The sequence below is a fragment of the Bombyx mori genome, chromosome 16 (assembly GCF_030269925.1).
Source record: "Bombyx mori chromosome 16, ASM3026992v2".
Classification (NCBI taxonomy): domain Eukaryota; kingdom Metazoa; phylum Arthropoda; class Insecta; order Lepidoptera; family Bombycidae; genus Bombyx; species Bombyx mori.
This window is the reverse complement of record NC_085122.1, coordinates 7,148,982-7,166,541: the sequence shown is the minus strand read 5'-3', so window position 1 is coordinate 7,166,541 and position 17,560 is coordinate 7,148,982. Positions and strand designations below refer to the sequence as shown.

General features: G+C 39.8%; 1 protein-coding gene and 1 non-coding gene across 3 annotated transcripts in view; both read right to left on the bottom strand.

Moving 5' to 3' along the window:
• The window catches only part of LOC105842037 (TWiK family of potassium channels protein 9), a 372,737-nt gene extending 358,406 nt beyond the window's left edge, over positions 1-14,331 (bottom strand). For both annotated transcript variants that reach the window (XM_038016239.2, XM_038016240.2), the window contains exon 1: positions 14,043-14,331. The gene's annotated coding sequence lies outside the window, so the exon portion shown is untranslated. The remainder of the gene's footprint in view (positions 1-14,042) is intronic.
• Mir3391 (microRNA mir-3391) lies at positions 4,957-5,066 on the bottom strand. Its single transcript, NR_107668.1, is given in 1 exon segment — positions 4,957-5,066. It is a non-coding gene; the product is annotated as a microRNA mir-3391 (primary transcript).
• Positions 14,332-17,560: the final 3,229 nt, after the last annotated feature.

Below are 17,560 nucleotides of genomic sequence, written 5' to 3'. Positions count from 1 at the left end.
TCCGTGCTCACTTTCAAAATCTGGTCCCTCGTCTGTTGGGGGTGGCCGGCGCGTTAAGCCGGCTTCTTCCCAACGTTGGGGGGCCTGACCAGGTGACGCGCCGTCTCTATACAGGGGTGGTGCGATCAATGGCCCTATACGGGGCGCCCGTGTGGGGCCAGTCCCTGGCCGTGGGGGTAGCGAAGCTGCTGCAACGGCCGCAACGCACCATCGCGGTCAGGGTCATCCGCGGCTATCGCACCATCTCCTTCGAGGCGGCGTGTGTACTGGCTGGGACGCCGCCTTGGGTTCTGGAAGCGGAGGCGCTCGCCGCTGACTATCAGTGGCGGGCTGACCTTCGTGCACGGGGCGTGGCACGTCCCAGCCCCAGTGTGGCCAGAGCGCGGAGGGCCCAATCTCGGCGGTCCGTGCTGGAGTCATGGTCCAGACGGCTGGCCGATCCTTCGGCTGGTCGTAGGACCGTCGAGGCGATTCGCCTGGTTCTTGTGAATTGGGTGAATCGTGACAGAGGACGCCTCACTTTCCAGCTCACGCAGGTGCTCACTGGGCATGGTTGCTTCGGTGAGTTCCTGCACCGGATCGGAGCCGAGCTGACGGCAGAGTGCCACCATTGTGGTTGCGACTTGGACACGGCGGAGCACACGCTCGTCGCCTGCCCCGCATGGGAGGGGTGGCGCCGTGTCCTTGTCGCAAAAATAAGAAACGACTTGTCGTTGCCGAGTGTTGTGGCATCAATGCTCGGTGACGACGAGTCGTGGAAGGCGATGCTCGACTTCTGCGAGTGCACCATCTCGCAGAAGGAGGCGGCGGGGCGCGTGCGAGACGCGCAGGCCCGCCGCCGTCGAGCGGGGGCCAGGGAGGCGGATTTCGCCCAAGCCCTGGCCCTCTAAGTGTTTCGGGTCTCTCTCACATGTCGGCCTGGGGACCGGCGAAGGGGACCTAAGAAGATGACGTGCAAGCTGCTCTGCACGCGTTTTATGCAAGAGCGTCCGGGTGATGGAAGGCCGGCTATCCTCAACCCACGCTGGTTCTGACCCAGCGGGGTATTCCGAGGGTAGACCATTCTAACCGGCGCCATCTAGGCGGGCTTCGGATAGCCTGCCGACCGAGAGGACTGGTGGTCGTGGCGCCGACGACCGCCAGTCCGGCGTCCCGAGGGGGAGGGTGATGGGAGAGATGTGTTCCGCACTAAACGCTTCACCTTCCCCCCTTTGCCTTTTCATGAGTTCTGTCTCATGCGAGGTTTGGATGCTGGTTGTTGAGAAAAATAAAAAAAAAAAAAGGTCTCTTAGAAATAGATTCTCTGTTTCTTCGGATTCTTCTTTCCACAGAGTCTACTAGATATTCTGGTGCCTCATTATGAAGATCGAAGATAGAAATCGGCTCCAGTGACCTACGTGGTATTCAAAGGGTTAAACAAGAACATGCTGTAACGGTGACAGAAGACCACAAAGACCAGCTTGCTCCAAAGCTGTATAGTGCGAGGGAAAATGTAATATATAGGTATATTAAAATAACTAGCTGACCCGGCAGACTTCGTAGTGCCTCAATCGATAAATAAAAGACCGAAGCTTTTGTATAAAATAAATTTAAAACAAACAAAAGGAATCCGTCCGACGGAGGACACATCAAAGGAAAAACAAAATTGTTATTTTTATTTAATTCCGAGCATTTTCATATTTATCTACCTTTTAAATCGTTTCTGGGCTTTTACAAATAATTTAAGACCAAAATTAGTCAAATCGGTCCAGCCGTTCACGAGTTTTAGCGAGACTAACGAACAGCAATTCATTTTTATTTATATAGATAGAAGATAGATAGATAGATTATAATAATATGAGTTCAAAACGAAAAGAATTATAAAAAATCTGGCATGTGCTTCCCGGAAATTGCTCATGAACAGTTCACGATTCAAAATCAAGCTAATTCAAAATACATTTCACATTCATCATAAATTATGGGCGGTTTATTGCACAGAGTATAATAAAAACTACTCAAGAGATCCTGTTTGGTTGAGTTGAGTTTTACGTTCTATTATCTCAATTCTTCAGAATTTTCCATTTGATAGTTGGAAAGTTAGAGTGGTGGACATTTTTATGACTTTAGAAGCGCAAGACTTACCAACTCGTGGCTCAAATAAAACTAACCGAGAAACATTGATATCGCTTCGAAATTTAATTATTCGATAACTTTTTTCGAACCTTTTTTTATATTTGTTTTTCGATAAGCAAAGCAAGCAAAAAAAGCAAAAGTCGTATATGTAAAATTTTTGTAGCTGAGAGCTAAAATGATTTCTTCAAAACGTGTGCTACGGATAATTTGGATATGCTTAGTCTACGAAAAAGCTTTGGTATTCCCTATAGTTTGTTCTTAATATTTTATTGTTTTAAATGGTGGAAGGACCTCTTGTGAGTCCGCGCGGGTAGGTACCACCTCCTTACCTATTTCTGCCGTGAAGCAGTAATATGTTTCGGTCTGAAGGGTAGGGCAGCCGTTGTAACTATACTGAGATCTTAGAACTTATATCTCAAGGTGGGTGGCGCATTTAAGTTGTAGATGTCTATGGGCTCCAGTAACCATTTAACACCAGGTGGGCTGTGATCTCGTCCACCCGTCCAAGCAATAAAAAAATTAAAAAAATTGATTGTGTGGAACTGTTTGCACATGTGCAATGATACTACGTCTTAGTCATTTTAGGGCAACTCTTCATCGAACATCAGTGGATGTGACTTTATACATATATTCCCGTTATTATATGCCCATTTCTATTGCCAGCTTCAGATTTTATTTGTCAAATATTTCCGATCCCAAAAATAATTTAAAAAATAATACATTAAATATGATACCATAAAAATATTACCTCTATGGTACTGTGAACTATGTATGGTATAACAAAAATGTATAATAATTCTATTTGTTTATTTATTTAATATATTTTGTACACACAGCTGTTAGACAAGACACGTCAATAAGGATACAGAGTACAAGGGCACTACTTATTTCATGCTGAAATCTCTTCCAGTAGGCCCGCAAAAGGAAAGAAGAATACATTGCGTTCAAAATAACACGCGAAATTAATGAGTAAATGAAACATTATATGCATAAAGGTTTTCAGCTAGTCCATTACACCCCGAAATGAATCTTAAGCATAATTTATAAAAACAGTAATTTCCGAGAATCTTTATTATAAAAAATTGAAGATTAATTACAATCTAAACTCATAACACAAATTCTAAAGAACGTAGCCTGACGAATAACATTATTAATTACGTATTGAACGAGTAATTTTGTTATAAAAAATTAATTAACGTTGAGTTATTTTAATTTGGTCGTCTTTGAAGTTAGGTTAGTAAATTGTCCAGTGTGAACTTGCAACATTTTATAATGAAAATTGTGGCATCATCCTGCCACGGCTACCTGAGTGCGGACCTGCGCGCAAGAATCAGGTGATGCGTGCGCGCGCCAATCAGGAGCCAACGCGCGGCCGCGTTATCGCAGGTGACGCCGGGCTGCTGCGCCGGCAGTCCGCCACAAAGCCTCGTACTGATCGCGCGTTTCTCTCTCATTATTGTAATTTCATATATTTGTTAGTCGTTTGTTTTGTGTCTCGTTAATTTGTTAATAATCTGTAGTGTATCGTGTTGTCGTAATATATAACTATTTCTCGTATTGTTTCGTTTAATTTACCGACATCGCTTTGCTTGTGGCCGGACGCCGTTCGGGTTCGATTCCTGGACGTATCGACAGTTAGTGGGTTGATACACGAATATAACCCGCTACATTGGTGACCCCGACGTGATCGTGGATCGACGTGCATCATGGCTTCCAAAAAAGATAAGAGCAGCGCGTCGACTAGCGAAGATACCGGCGGTAGCGGAGAAAACACAGGGCCGAACTCAGAGGTGAGCCGAGTGTCTGTACGAGTGCCGCCCTTCTGGCCTGAAGAACCGGAGGTGTGGTTTGCGCAAGTCGAAGGCCAATTTGCCCTCGCTGGCATAAATAGCGACAGCACCATGTACCACACGGTGTCATCACAGCTCAACCAGGAGTACGCTAGGGTGATGAAAGACATCCTAACTGCACCACCGCTTATGGATAAATACAAAACGTTTAAAGAGCAGCTAATACGTCGGATAACCGTGTCCAGAGAGACTCCAAATCGCTAAAAAGGAATTCGAAGAAATGCTACAGAACGGCACCGCTCGAAGATCCGAAAGTTCGTGGTCCTCTCCTCTTCACCTCGCACGTAAGAAGGACGACGGCTGGCGACCGTGCGGCGACTACAGGGCACTCAACTCTCGCACTATACCAGACAAATACCCTGTTAGAAATATTCAGGACTTCACATACCAGCTGGCAGGTAAGACGATATTCAGTACTGTGGACTTAATAAAGGCCTATAACCAGATACCAGTTCATCCTAACGACATCAAGAAGACGGCAATAACAACACCATTCGGCATGTTCGAATTTCCGTTCATGACGTTCGGACTTCGGAATGCCGCGCAGACATTCCAACGTTTCATGGATGAGGTACTCAGAGGCTTAGACTTCGCCTTTGTCTTCTTAGATGACATTTTGGTATATTCGTCATCCGAAGAAGAGCATCGCCAACATTTAAAAAAACTATTCCAGCGTCTTCAAGAGTACGGTGTTCTAATCAACATTGCTAAATGCCACTTCGGCAAACCAGAAGTCACATTTTTGGGATTCCACGTATCTTCTGCCGGAATACGCCCGCTCGAATCGAGGGTACAAGCCAAAACAAAATACGAATTATACGCAGCGAATGGCACGATAATTGCTACTTACGGGCACGTTAACCTACACTTGGACCTAGGCCTTCGAAGAGACTTCCGATGGCGTTTCGTGATAGCTGATGTGTCAAAGCCGATTATTGGCGTAGACTTTCTCAGCTTTTACAACCTGCTCGTCGATTGTAGAAACAAAAGGCTACTCGACGGACTCACATCACTTTTTGTCACAGCACCACACCGGGGACGGATCGACGAACTACAATCCGTTCGCACAGTACTGAGCCATGAAGGTACGAAATACCACGACCTATTACGCCAGTATCCAGATATTACTCGTCCAGCTGGTAAACACGTTGATCCTAAGCATACCACGGTGCATCATATAAGAATAACCCCGGGTCCGCCAGTAACCAGCCGCCCGCGACGTCTTGACCCAGAGAGAAACGCGCGATCAGTACGAGGCTTTGTGGCGGACTGCCGGCGCAGCAGCCCGGCGTCACCTGCGATAACGCGGCCGCGCGTTGGCTCCTGATTGGCGCGCGCACGCATCACCTGATTCTTGCGCGCAGGTCCGCACTCAGGTAGCCGTGGCAGGATGATGCCACAAAAATAAATTAATGTTGACAGTTATAATTTATTTTTCTATTTATACCATCTTTGGTAAATTATTATGTTATTCTGATAATTATTATTAATGGTTTTGTACACGACTAAATAGTAATTTTAATCAGAAGTGCTACTGCAAACGAATATAATGGACTGGGCATTTGTTGACGGGCAAATGTCAATTCGTTAATTCCATTGTTGATAGCGGTCGCACGTGGCGCTCATACACAAATCGATTGGCTCAAAATCATCAATTATTCATGTAATCCCTGGCTGTTTTAGTAATATAAGAGTCTATATAAATAAAATAGTGAAATGTCAACACTATACTTAGTCTGGCCATAAATACTGTTACAATTAAAAATAAACAAAATATTACATTTGAATTTGGAATCTGTCATTTTTATATGATTGCTCATTGAGTTTTCTCATTTTGGCACCAATAATACATTGTACAATATTTTGCAATATTAAAATGGAGTGGAGTGATAAAGAGAGCCGAAGCGCTGTGATTGCATTACACAAAGTAGGTATGGAGCCAAATGCAATTTTTAAAACTCTCCATACGCTTGGTATTAGTAAAATGTTTGTGTACCGGGCTATTAATATTTGCAATGAGACCTCCTCTGCTTGTGACAGAAAAAGATCTGGCCGTCCACGTAGTGTTCGTAGAAAAAGGGTGGTCAAAGCAGTAAGGGAAATAATTTATGGTCAGTTTTAGAGAGTACGGCTTGCTCTAAACGCCATGATAATTTGGAGTTCCTAAAACAATCCGTACGATTGGCAGTGAAAATTTTTCCCATGGAAAGAGTACGTGCTTCTATTGATAACTGGCCTCAACGTTTAAAGGACTGTATTGGAGCCAATGGAGACCACTTCGAATAAGCTTTTTATACTTTAAATTGTTTTATATTTATGTATTAAACTAACACACTGTAAAAGTAATAAATGTTATTTGCAATAGATTTTTTTTTTCCTTTGTCTCAGTATTTATGCAAGACTAGGTAGTCTACATATTTCAACGTATCGTGAAGTTCAGTGCTAACTATGTGTTCCATTGCCGACTAGTTTAGATATAAACAATCATATGTGTCGCATTCCAGTGTCCTGCCCCGATCGATAGTTTTTTTTTTACGATAATCCAATGTTTATTGGCGTAGTCTGAGGATATTGTTACTGTTTATTCCATATAATTTATAGTCATTGAAATGACAATTCTATTCTAGTTCTATAGAGTAAAAATAAAAATAGAAGTTCGGTATCAAGAAAATTATTGTCTATACCGGAGAAACTTAATGCGAACTTATATTATTTGAAAAAGCGAACAATCTTCAGCGAGCAATCTTTTCTAGGATTCGCGCAACCTTTAAATATAATTGAAAACGATCTTACAATGTAGTCAGTGGTTTTCTTTTCTATATTTTACAGTGTTCAGCTCTGTGCCGTATTCGTTTTAAATGTTTTCGTCAATACCGACAAAAAAGTGAAATTGCTAAAAATAATTGGCGTATTTTTAGTACTAGAATGTAGGCAACAGTAATATTTTATACACGGTAGGACGCATTTTCTGCCAGTTCGAGTATGTACCTACATAGGTACATACTCGGTTTTGGTACATACCAAAACCCAGTAATCCAACGGTCGGGGAACCGTGGTAAATTACCCCAAATGGGGTAAAATGAAATTTTGGGGGGTAAAAAGTATATATTGAAATGAAACTTCTTTAGAATTGTTGTGATTTCAAACTCGATGAAACGAAATGAAATGAAACGAAAATTTATTTATTTTTTTCAAAATTATCATGGGGGCTATAATATGAAAGATTCTAAAAAAAGCGATTTCGTTTTTTTTTGTTCTACGCCATGGGGTAATAATATCAACTTACACAAAAATATTTTGGGTAATAATTAAAAAAATTCCCCGGCCGCTGCAGTAATCACACATATTCTACATTTTTCGGGATTGATTTTTAAAACACGATGCTATTCCTTCATCACGGAAGTACTTTGTGAACATATGTTAAATACGCATTTCATTAGAAAAAACACGGGCATGGTTGTATCGCTCGATACGAATGCAACGTGCGTCCTTTAGGATTTTTTTTTTTTTTTTTTTTTTTTTATTGCCTTTGTAGGCATACGGGCATACGGCCCACCTGATGGTGAGTGGTTACCGTCGCCCATGGACTTCAGCAATGCCAGGGGCAGAGCCAAGCCGCTGCCTACCGCTTAATACTCTCCATAAGCCTCGTTTGAAGAAGGACATGTCATAGCGCTCGGGAAACACCGTGGAGGGGAGCTCATTCCATAGCCGGATGGTACGTGGCAAAAAAGATCTCTGGAAACGCACTGTGGATGACCGCAGTGGCTCCAGGTAGTATGGATGAACTCTACTCCGGTGGCGGGCGGTGCGATGGTAAAAACGAGATGCTGGTATCATCTCGAACAATTCCTCAGAGCACTCCCCATGGAACATACGGTACAAAATACAGAGGGAACCGAAGTCCCTCCGCAGACCCAGAGGCTCCAAACGATCCGAGAGAATAGGATTATCGACAATCCGAACGGCCCTCCTCTGTATGGAGTCAAATGGAAGAAGCTGGTATTTGGGAGCCCCGGCCCAGAGATGGGAGCAGTACTCCACGCGAGGCCGGACTTGTGCTTTATAAAGCAAAAGTCTTTGTCCAGGCGTGAAGTACCGCTTCGCTCTGTTGAGGACTCCCAGCATTTTGGACGCCAACTTGGCTTTGCCTTCCAAATGACTCCGAAACTGGACATCGCTCGAAATGTCGACCCCAAGTATCCCGATACTCTCGGAAGGTTGCAGGGATACTCCTTGGAATTGCGGCGCCATGACAAAGGGGTCCTTCTTCGCAGTGAACGCGCAAACCTGTGTCTTCAACGGGTTGAATTGAACTAAGTTCGATTCACCCCATTTGGAGACTCGCCCCAGAGAGTTCTCCACTTCAGACACAAGTTTTGATCGTCTCTCCTGCACCACGCTCCGAGAGAGACTCTGATGGCCGATATATCGCGCATCCCCCGTGCTATCATCTGCATAGCAATGCATGCCATCAATAGACAGCATGTCATTGATATACAGGATGAAAAGCGTGGGGGAGAGCACCGAACCTTGTGGAACGCCAGCGTTAATGGTCATGGTATCAGAACAGTCACCGTCTACAACGACCGTGATGCTCCGCCCATCCAAAAAGCTAGCGATCCACTTGCAGAGACCCTCGGGGATTCCGTAAGATGGTAACTTCGATAGAAGTGCCCTATGCCAGACCCTGTCGAAGGCCTTCGCGATATCAAGGCTCACAGCAAGAGCCTCGCCCTTGCTCTCCAAGGCTTCAGCCCACCTGTGAGTAAGGTATACAAGAAGATCGCCAGCTGAGCGACCGTGACGGAAACCGTACTATCGGTCACTGATCAGCTGGCGATCTTCAAGATACTTCAGGAGTTGTGTATTTATAATTCTATCCTTTAGGACGCGACGACTTAACGGAAATTTGGACCTCATTTCTCAAATTGGCTGGAGCGAAAAAAAACGATATTAAGACCCGTACCAACTAGTTTTTAGCACTTTTACCTCCATAAATAATTATACTGGTAGCGTAACATAATAATATCGTAAGCCCGTGTAGGTAGACGTATGGCCAAGACCACATACATAGGTAGACGTGCTCTTGGGCAAACTAATCTCTAACTATTGACATTAAACTACCATAGTCTTTGTTTTACCATAGCTTACCACAACAATATAATCAATACTTTTGAACATATTAACAATGTCAATTGAGCCGTCACTTCAAAACATTTATTGGTCATCGTGGCCTAAAGGATAAGACGTCCGGTGCATTCGTGTTGAGCGATGCACCGGTGTTCGAATCCCGCAGGCGGGTACCAATTTTTCTAATGAAATACGTACTCTACAAATTTTCACGATTGACTTCCACGGTGAAGGAATACCATCGTGTAATAAAAATTCGCAAAATTAGAATTTGCGTAATTACTGGTGGTAGAACCTCTTGGGAGGCCGCACGGGTAGGTACCACCACCCTGCCTATTTCTGCCGTGAAGCAGTAATGCATTTCGGTTCGAAGGGTGGAGTAGCTGTTGTAACTATACTTGAGACCTTTGAACTCATGAAAAAATAAAAATAAACAGACTGCTTAAATCATTATTAACTTTATTTAATTCACCTCAAGAAATCACTGCTTTCGTGAAACATCAATCATCTTTATCCATATAAAATGTAATATAGAAGACAATATCTAAACTCTCACATTTTAATAGCACGAACATCCATTAAATATTAAAATAAAGCTATTTTTATGGAACATTACATCGTAACCGCAAGGTTCAGGGTCGTAATGTGTTATGGAGACGGTAAAAATAAAAATAATGTCAGCACACGCACGCATATCCTGTGCGAATACATATTTATATCTATCTTCTATGTAAATAAAAATGTTTGTGTTCACGATTGACTTCCACGGTGAAGGAATAACATCGTGTAATAAAAGTGAAACCCGCAAAATTATAATTTGCGTAATTACTGGTGTGGTAGGTAGGACCTGTTGTGAGTCCGCACTGGTAGGTACCACCGCCCTGCCTATTTCTGCCGTGAAGCATTAATGCGTTTCGGTTTGAAAGGGTGGGTCTGACGTTGTAACTATACTGAGACCTTACAACTTATATCTCAAGGTGGGTGGCGCATTTACGTTGTAGATGTCTATGGGCTCCAGTAACCACTTAACACCAGGTGGACTGTGAGCTCGTCCACCCATCTAAGCAATAAAAAAAAATGTTTCTATGTAGATTGCTAATCTATTCGTACATAAGTCATTCATCCGACTGTGATTAAATTTGGTACAGTTGATGTTGTCAATCAAGGGAAGCTTTATGATATAGTTTCATCAACATACAACAGATAAGGAGTGAGTAGTTTCAATTAATTGACGTTTCTCATAAAATTAATGACACTCGCACCTAAACAAGATCAAGTATTACTAGTCTATCTTCTATCTTCTATCTATATATTAATACGTGAAGCAAAAACTTTGTATTCCTTTCTACGAAAATTGCGCGGACGGAGGAGTATGAAATTCTCCACACTTATAGAGAATATAGAGAAGAAGTGCTAAATGCTAATATTTTTTTAAAATAATGTATAAAAGATACATTAAATCAATAAAGAAAACATTACACACGCTACATAACATGTATTCGACGCACACACGCATCCATACTATTTATTGTCAAACTTTTGTTCTTGACGTCTGTTGTCAAATTGAGAATAGATTAAATATTGTTTGTCTTTGTTAATATTTTTATAGTGTAGTCTTGGCGAAATTTGTGATTATAGAAGTATAAAATACAATCATAATAGTGTACAAACTTACAATTCCAATTAATTATAGTCGAATTTCGACTACTGCGGGACCTATAGTATATATAAAAATGTATTGCTGTTCTTTAGTCTCGCTAAAACTCGAGAACGACTGGACCGATTTGGGTAATTTTAGTCTTGAATTATTTGTGGAAGTCCAGAGAAGGTTTAAAAGGTAGACAAATATAAAAATGCTCGGAATTAAACAAAAATAACAATTTTGTTTTTCCTTTGATCCCCCGTCCCTTTCCCCCGTCGGACGGATTCCTTTTGTTTGTTTTAAGTTTATTTTATACAAAAGTTTGATCTTTTATTTATCGATTGAGGCACTACGAAATCTGCCGGGTCAGCTAGTACTAATATATAAATAATCTACAGTGGCTTTTACGGATGTTCCGTTATAACTACTGAACCATGAATCCGATTGACTTGAAACTTTGTATCCATGTAGTAAATACATGTATTTAATGGATAGGCTAATATTTATATGAGTGTTGTACTCCCTACACCAGTTGCGGGAGCGTTAATGAGAAGAATCTTTGCGGGGGCGAGAAATAATGTTAATTTTAAACGCCCAGCGAAACAGACGAGTACAGCTAGTATTGAATAAAAACAGAAATTGTAACTTCATTAATAAATAAATTATACATAATATGTATTTTTCTTACGAAGTTATCTGATTATGCCTATACTACAGTATAAACAAAATATTGATGTGTTTATTGGTTTGTCCTTCGTTTTGGCAACAAGGGAGCGACTTTAATATTGCAGTAGATACGTGAACGAGCTAGAGGCCTATATAGTGTTAAGCGGTTACTGGGGCCCATGAATATCATAAGTGAATGCCGCTGACTGCGCTATGCCGTCACATCGAAATATTATTTGTATAACGCTTGACTGCTGGTATAAGCTATACTTGAGACCTTGGAACTTATACTCAAGGTGGGGTGTGAATTTACGTCGGAGATTTCTATGGGCTCCACTAACCACTGAGCACCAGATGGGCTGTGAGCTCGTCCACCCATCTAAGGAATAAAAAAAAACCATCTTACGAATTGCCGAGAATATCTATTTCGCGTCACGAATTATGCGATGGGGCCTCACAATTTCAACATCACGAAATAAATATGAAAATTCATAAATTTTATGGGCTTCATTATTTACTTGCGTACGTTATTGCTTGTATCGTGGAAATCTTTCGTGAAGACGCGTTAAGTTTGCATTTCCTTAATAAAGAAAAGAAATCGCATGCGGCATTTTAACATCGGGCATAGTTGCACTTAATATGAGAACAGTGCGCATCTTATCCTTTGGCTCACCGTGACTACAAAGGTGATGATACAAAGAGCTCGTATCCCAACGAGATACGAATATGTAAAGTATATGATGGAATTGCAGGCTAAATACTGAATAAATAATGGTTTGCAAGTCTGTTTCCGTTTTTAAATACTAGGTATAGAGCCCTATTATTAACCTCGTATTCAGTGTACCTATTATTGAATGAAGTACTCATTTTACGTATTTACAAATTGAAATATATTTACTATGTATTTTGTAAGCCTCGTCTTCACTGTATAATTATTTTTGTGTAGTTCTAATCTCTAATTTACGTATTCAATTAAATTTGTAATGTATAGGGATGTCTTTATTTACTTGTATTGGTATTTTAAATTTTTTATGATTGCACTTTGCATAACATGTTCTGAATTTTTATATCATAATCACAGATTGTTATCATTATCTGTAGCTTTTCTAGATAAATAATTTCTTCTAAATATCATCACCTTTAGTTACTATTCGCTTACATTTCTCACCCATCTACTGAAAGAAATTTCTTAATAAGAAGTGTCTCGGTTTTTTCCCTGAGTGCACGATTCGAATACTTAAAAAGAATTATATGTACAGTAATATAATTTAAGGTTTTATTTTAAGGCCACACTAGTTAACCGTCTGTTCTTTTGCTATGTGGCAACCCACGTTGAGACATGGTGTAGTACTCATCACTATTTTCCTTATTTAAATAAAACCTTAAGAATTCCATTATGAGGGTTTTAAAACGAACGCCATTTTAAACAAAGCTCTCTCTTCTTCTTCTTAATTTGGTATCTTTCGAAATACTATTTGTTTATTGAAATGTAACTGAATCGGATTTTTATTTGATTTAATAGAACATTGTCAATAGCCCGTTCGCTTACAATACATTTCACGCGATGAACAGACTGAATATTTCGACAGTTTAATAAGATTGCCAACATGTCAAATGTTGTGATAGTAAAAAAAAATATTCTGCTTGAAAATTTTACTTTATCTAAATTCGGTAGCTACGGCGTCTACGACTTTGGTGCTACGATTCGTAGAGCCACCGTAGCGCGTAGCGACGTTACTAATGGTGCAATTGTGGGGTTAGCATTCAATTATTTTTTTAAGCTACTGGTTTTTTCTGAAATGTAATACTACATATTATATAACCCGATTAGAAATACTAGATTATAATTTCACCCATGTGTAAAAGCGCTAGGCATCTATCTCTACACCAATAATAGCATCGAAAACTGATTATAAAATCAACTAACAATTTTGTTTACTACTAGTAGTAGGGCAATGCGGTTAATTGCGAGGAACAATTCTAAATTCGATCCCTCGGCGACCAAGACTTGAAATATTCGAAACGCCAAACGAACTACGTAAATTTCACAAACACACGTCAGGTAAAACCGCTTTTTTTATTTATTGTTTAGATGGGTGGACGAGCTCACAGCTCACCTGGTGTTAAGTGGTTACTGGAGCCTATGGACATCTACAACGTAAATGCGCCTCCCACCTTGAGACATAAGTTCTAAGATCTCAGTATAGTTACAACGGTTGCTCCATCCTTCACGGCAGAAATAGGCAGGGCGGTGGTACATACCCGCGAGGACTCACAAGAGGTCCTACCACCAGTAAACTCTTTCTTATTTACCTTAACTTGAATTAAAGAATTCATTTACATTGAATTTAGGTCTAAAATTGTCCAAATAAAAGGGAGATCACGTTTGAAAAACCTCAGATATGTTCAAACATTGTGAATGTTAGAGGGCGAGAAAATTATTTACATCAGTAGCTTCGATTTTGGAACACACTAAACCAACTAAAAATGTAATAAAATAAGAGCAATATTTATACTTAAAAGTAAATTTAAAATACATTTTTAGTCATCATCAGCAACATCATCAGTGTTCTGAATATTTCCAAAAAATAATCTTAAGAGGAAATTTCTTTTTTATTACAACACAGTATAAAACTTACCCTTAAAGTTTCTACTGCTACATTTACAAGGAATCTAGAGCACAAACTGCCGATTTGAGTTTAATGAAAAAAATCACAATTTTTGTTAATTAAAATTCTAATTTGTTAAGCAGTACACAGCACGCACCGAGATTATTAATTTCTAAATGTTCACAACCACGTTTATACACTAATACATACCTACACTAGAGCACTAGAACGATAATTGTAATAGTTTTCGTAATTTCTCTAAGCGTGTAACGGAGAAGCTTAATCCACGTGCGCTCGCGAAGCCCGGAGCCACCACACTGAAATGGAAATCGTCTGAAATTCACGAAGACTGAACGAAATGACGCTATCTCGCTCTAGCGCATTGGAATCAGGAGCCCGTAAGAAAAATTTGCAATTAAAAATCTTCAGTAAACGTAATTAAAGGACGTAATGATAAAAATATCGTGAGCAGGTAAATCTGATCGGAACTCCCGCGTGCGCCAATTATGTTTGAGAATCTTCTACATTTTGTATTTAAGATAGGGCTTATTTTTAGATTAGCGATTGTTCCATATGAATCTGGTTTTAATTATGTAGTTATTGGAGACTAAAGAATGCGATAGATCAATGCAACCCACCTTGAGGCGTCAAATATTTTTTACTTTTTTATTTATGCTTTGATGTGTGTGCTCACGGCCCACCCGGTGTCAAATAGTTACCGGAGCCCACAAATAGACATCTACAAGGTAAATGCCACCACCTATTTTGAGACACAGTACTCAGTTTTTACAGTACAATGGTTACCCCACCGTTCAAACAGAAACGAATTACTGCTTTACGGCAGAAATAAGCAGAGCAATGGTAGATACCCAAGCAGGCTCACAAGATATTCTCCCGCCATTAAACCAAAGATATCTTTTGAAAGGCATCGATATCAAATTACTCACTAACGTAATCACAATGCAAAGACCCCATTCATAATTATAGTGATAAAATTCGTACTTACATACATCAAGAATTGAAAATACGTCATTTGAATAAAGCTTACAATGTAAATAGTAATCAGGAAATTGGCTTCGTCAACACTTTTGACTTTGCCGGCTACATTTGGACGAATTAAAAGAAAAAACGTAATCCCTTTCTATAGATAATTTTATGAAGGAATATAAGAAGCTTTTCAGTGGTGGTAGGACCTCTTGGGAGTCCGCACGGGTAGGTACCACCACCTCGCTTATTTCCGCCGTGAAGCAGCAATTCGTTTCGGTTCAAAGGGTGGGGTAGCCGTTGTAACTATACTGAGACCTTAGAACTTATATCTCGAGGTGGGTGGCGCATTTACGTTGTAAATGTCTATGGGCTCCAGTAACCACTTAACACCAGGTGGGTTGTGCGCTCGTCCATCCATATAAGGAATAAAAAAAGAAGGTAATTTTAAAGATAGACTGACTCATTGTTCATGTTATTATAATTTTTTCCGCTATTGTTATTTCCGTTTTATGATTTCCGACGATTCCAATACTTTGCAGTTTTCGTGGTCACTAATTACTTAGGATTTATTTGTTGACATTCCAATACAATATTCACTTAACTAACTGCTCTCTTAATTCTCTAAAAAAACTTTTTGAGTTTCTTTTCACATAGACAAAGCTATTGGTATCTTAAAATGTAACAATTTGGTTTGACATCGGTTTTCGTCTTCACGATAAGAGAATCCCAGTTGTTAGAAAGCATCAACCGTCTTCTCTATTAAAGTTAGGATGTTTAACACGTGAGGTCCGAAGAGAATATTATATTTTTATTACTTGTAAGATTTTGAAAAGTTTAACGCTTTTATTTCATAGAACTTCATCAAGGACTTAAATTGACATCAATACCTTATACTTAGCAATGAATTTGTAGAGTAACACACTAAAACTATTCTCGACATTACAACCGTAAAGTCGGATGTTCACTATTTAAACTTTTCACATAACAAATAGTTCTAAAGTAATTCATATTTAATCGAAACCATTAATAGTGTGTGAAAAAAACGTCACACACAAATCGGTAATAGGAACTGATCTTAAAAAATTACATTCGTCTTTTTGCCTCTGATGTCCATTGTAGTTTTCATATTTCGAACAAAAAGAAGAAAAACTGATTTCGAACACAAATTCAAAAAGAAACAAGTCTCCGAAGTTCTAACGCAGTGTGCGTGAGTAAAAGAGCACAGATAATACAAGCTCCAAGCAATAAATGGCGGACACGTCCTCGCGTCATCAAAACGTGGCGTCGTGACTATTTGACTATAGGCTAAGGAAAAATAAATACTCTCTTTTTCGTTTTCCTTAAACGTAAAGGTCATAGTCCGGTATTTTCCAAACAACAAATAACTTTGCAATGAAATAGGCAAACTTTCAGTTGAATTGTTTTTATAAAGCAATTCGATATTTACTTCGATTTTCGCGAGCGGTAGAAATAATTAATTTATGAATTAATGTTGAGTCTATTAATTTAACTCTATCTGAAATGTTCATTTTTGACTGTTCTATGCGGATAAGATGGTTATGTATTACTGGTGGTAGGACCTCTTGTGAGTCCGCTCGGGTAGGTACCACCGCCCCGCTTATTTCTGCCGTGATGCAGTAATGCGTTTCGGTTCGAAGGGTGGGGCAGCCGTTGTGACTATACTGAGACCTTAGAACTTATATCTCAAGGTGTGTGGCACATTTACGTTGTAGATGTCTATGGGCTCCAGTAACCACTTAACACCAGGTGGGCTGTGAGCTAGTCCACACATTTAAGCAATAAAAAAAAAATAAAAAAATTTATGGTGTTTGATATATTATAACCCACAATTACAATCACAGAACGAACTAAACTAGAGCCAGTATGGATAATGCCAATTTCTGCCGTGAAACAGTAATGCGTTTCGGTTTGAAGGGTATGGCAGCCGTTGTAACTATACTGAGACCTTAGAACTCATATCTCAATGTGAGTGGTGGCATTTACGTTGTAGATGTCTATGGGCTCCGATAACCACTTAACATCAGGTGGGCCGTGAGCTCGTCCACACACCTAAGCAATAAAAAAAATGGTTTAAGGTAACAAAAACGAAGAAATTCAAGCTGATTACATTCAAGACGAGTTTGCCATTCCAAATATTCATTCATAGATTTCATATAGCTTCACTAAACTGGAATGTCGTGGCTTATATCACAGAATACTAAATATATAACCTATATGATCAACACTATTGAATTTTGTTTTGACTACTTTTCAAATTTCAAGATGCTCGTAAAAATATCTGTCTGACAGAACCATATTTCTTTCTGAACTGGATATCCAAAGGATAGCTCAGTAATAAATTTGGGGCTAATAAATAAAGATCTGGTAAAAGCAAACGTATCTAAAAGAATTATGTCGCACGGTTGCGATTTAATAATATGTACTTGTAAAAATAAACTGTATTCGAAAGTACTTACTTTGTAATGAAGTCTCATATCAATACATTATGAACTGTTTATAGGATTGAATTGTTTACTATGCACTTAAATTTCTTTTAGGTA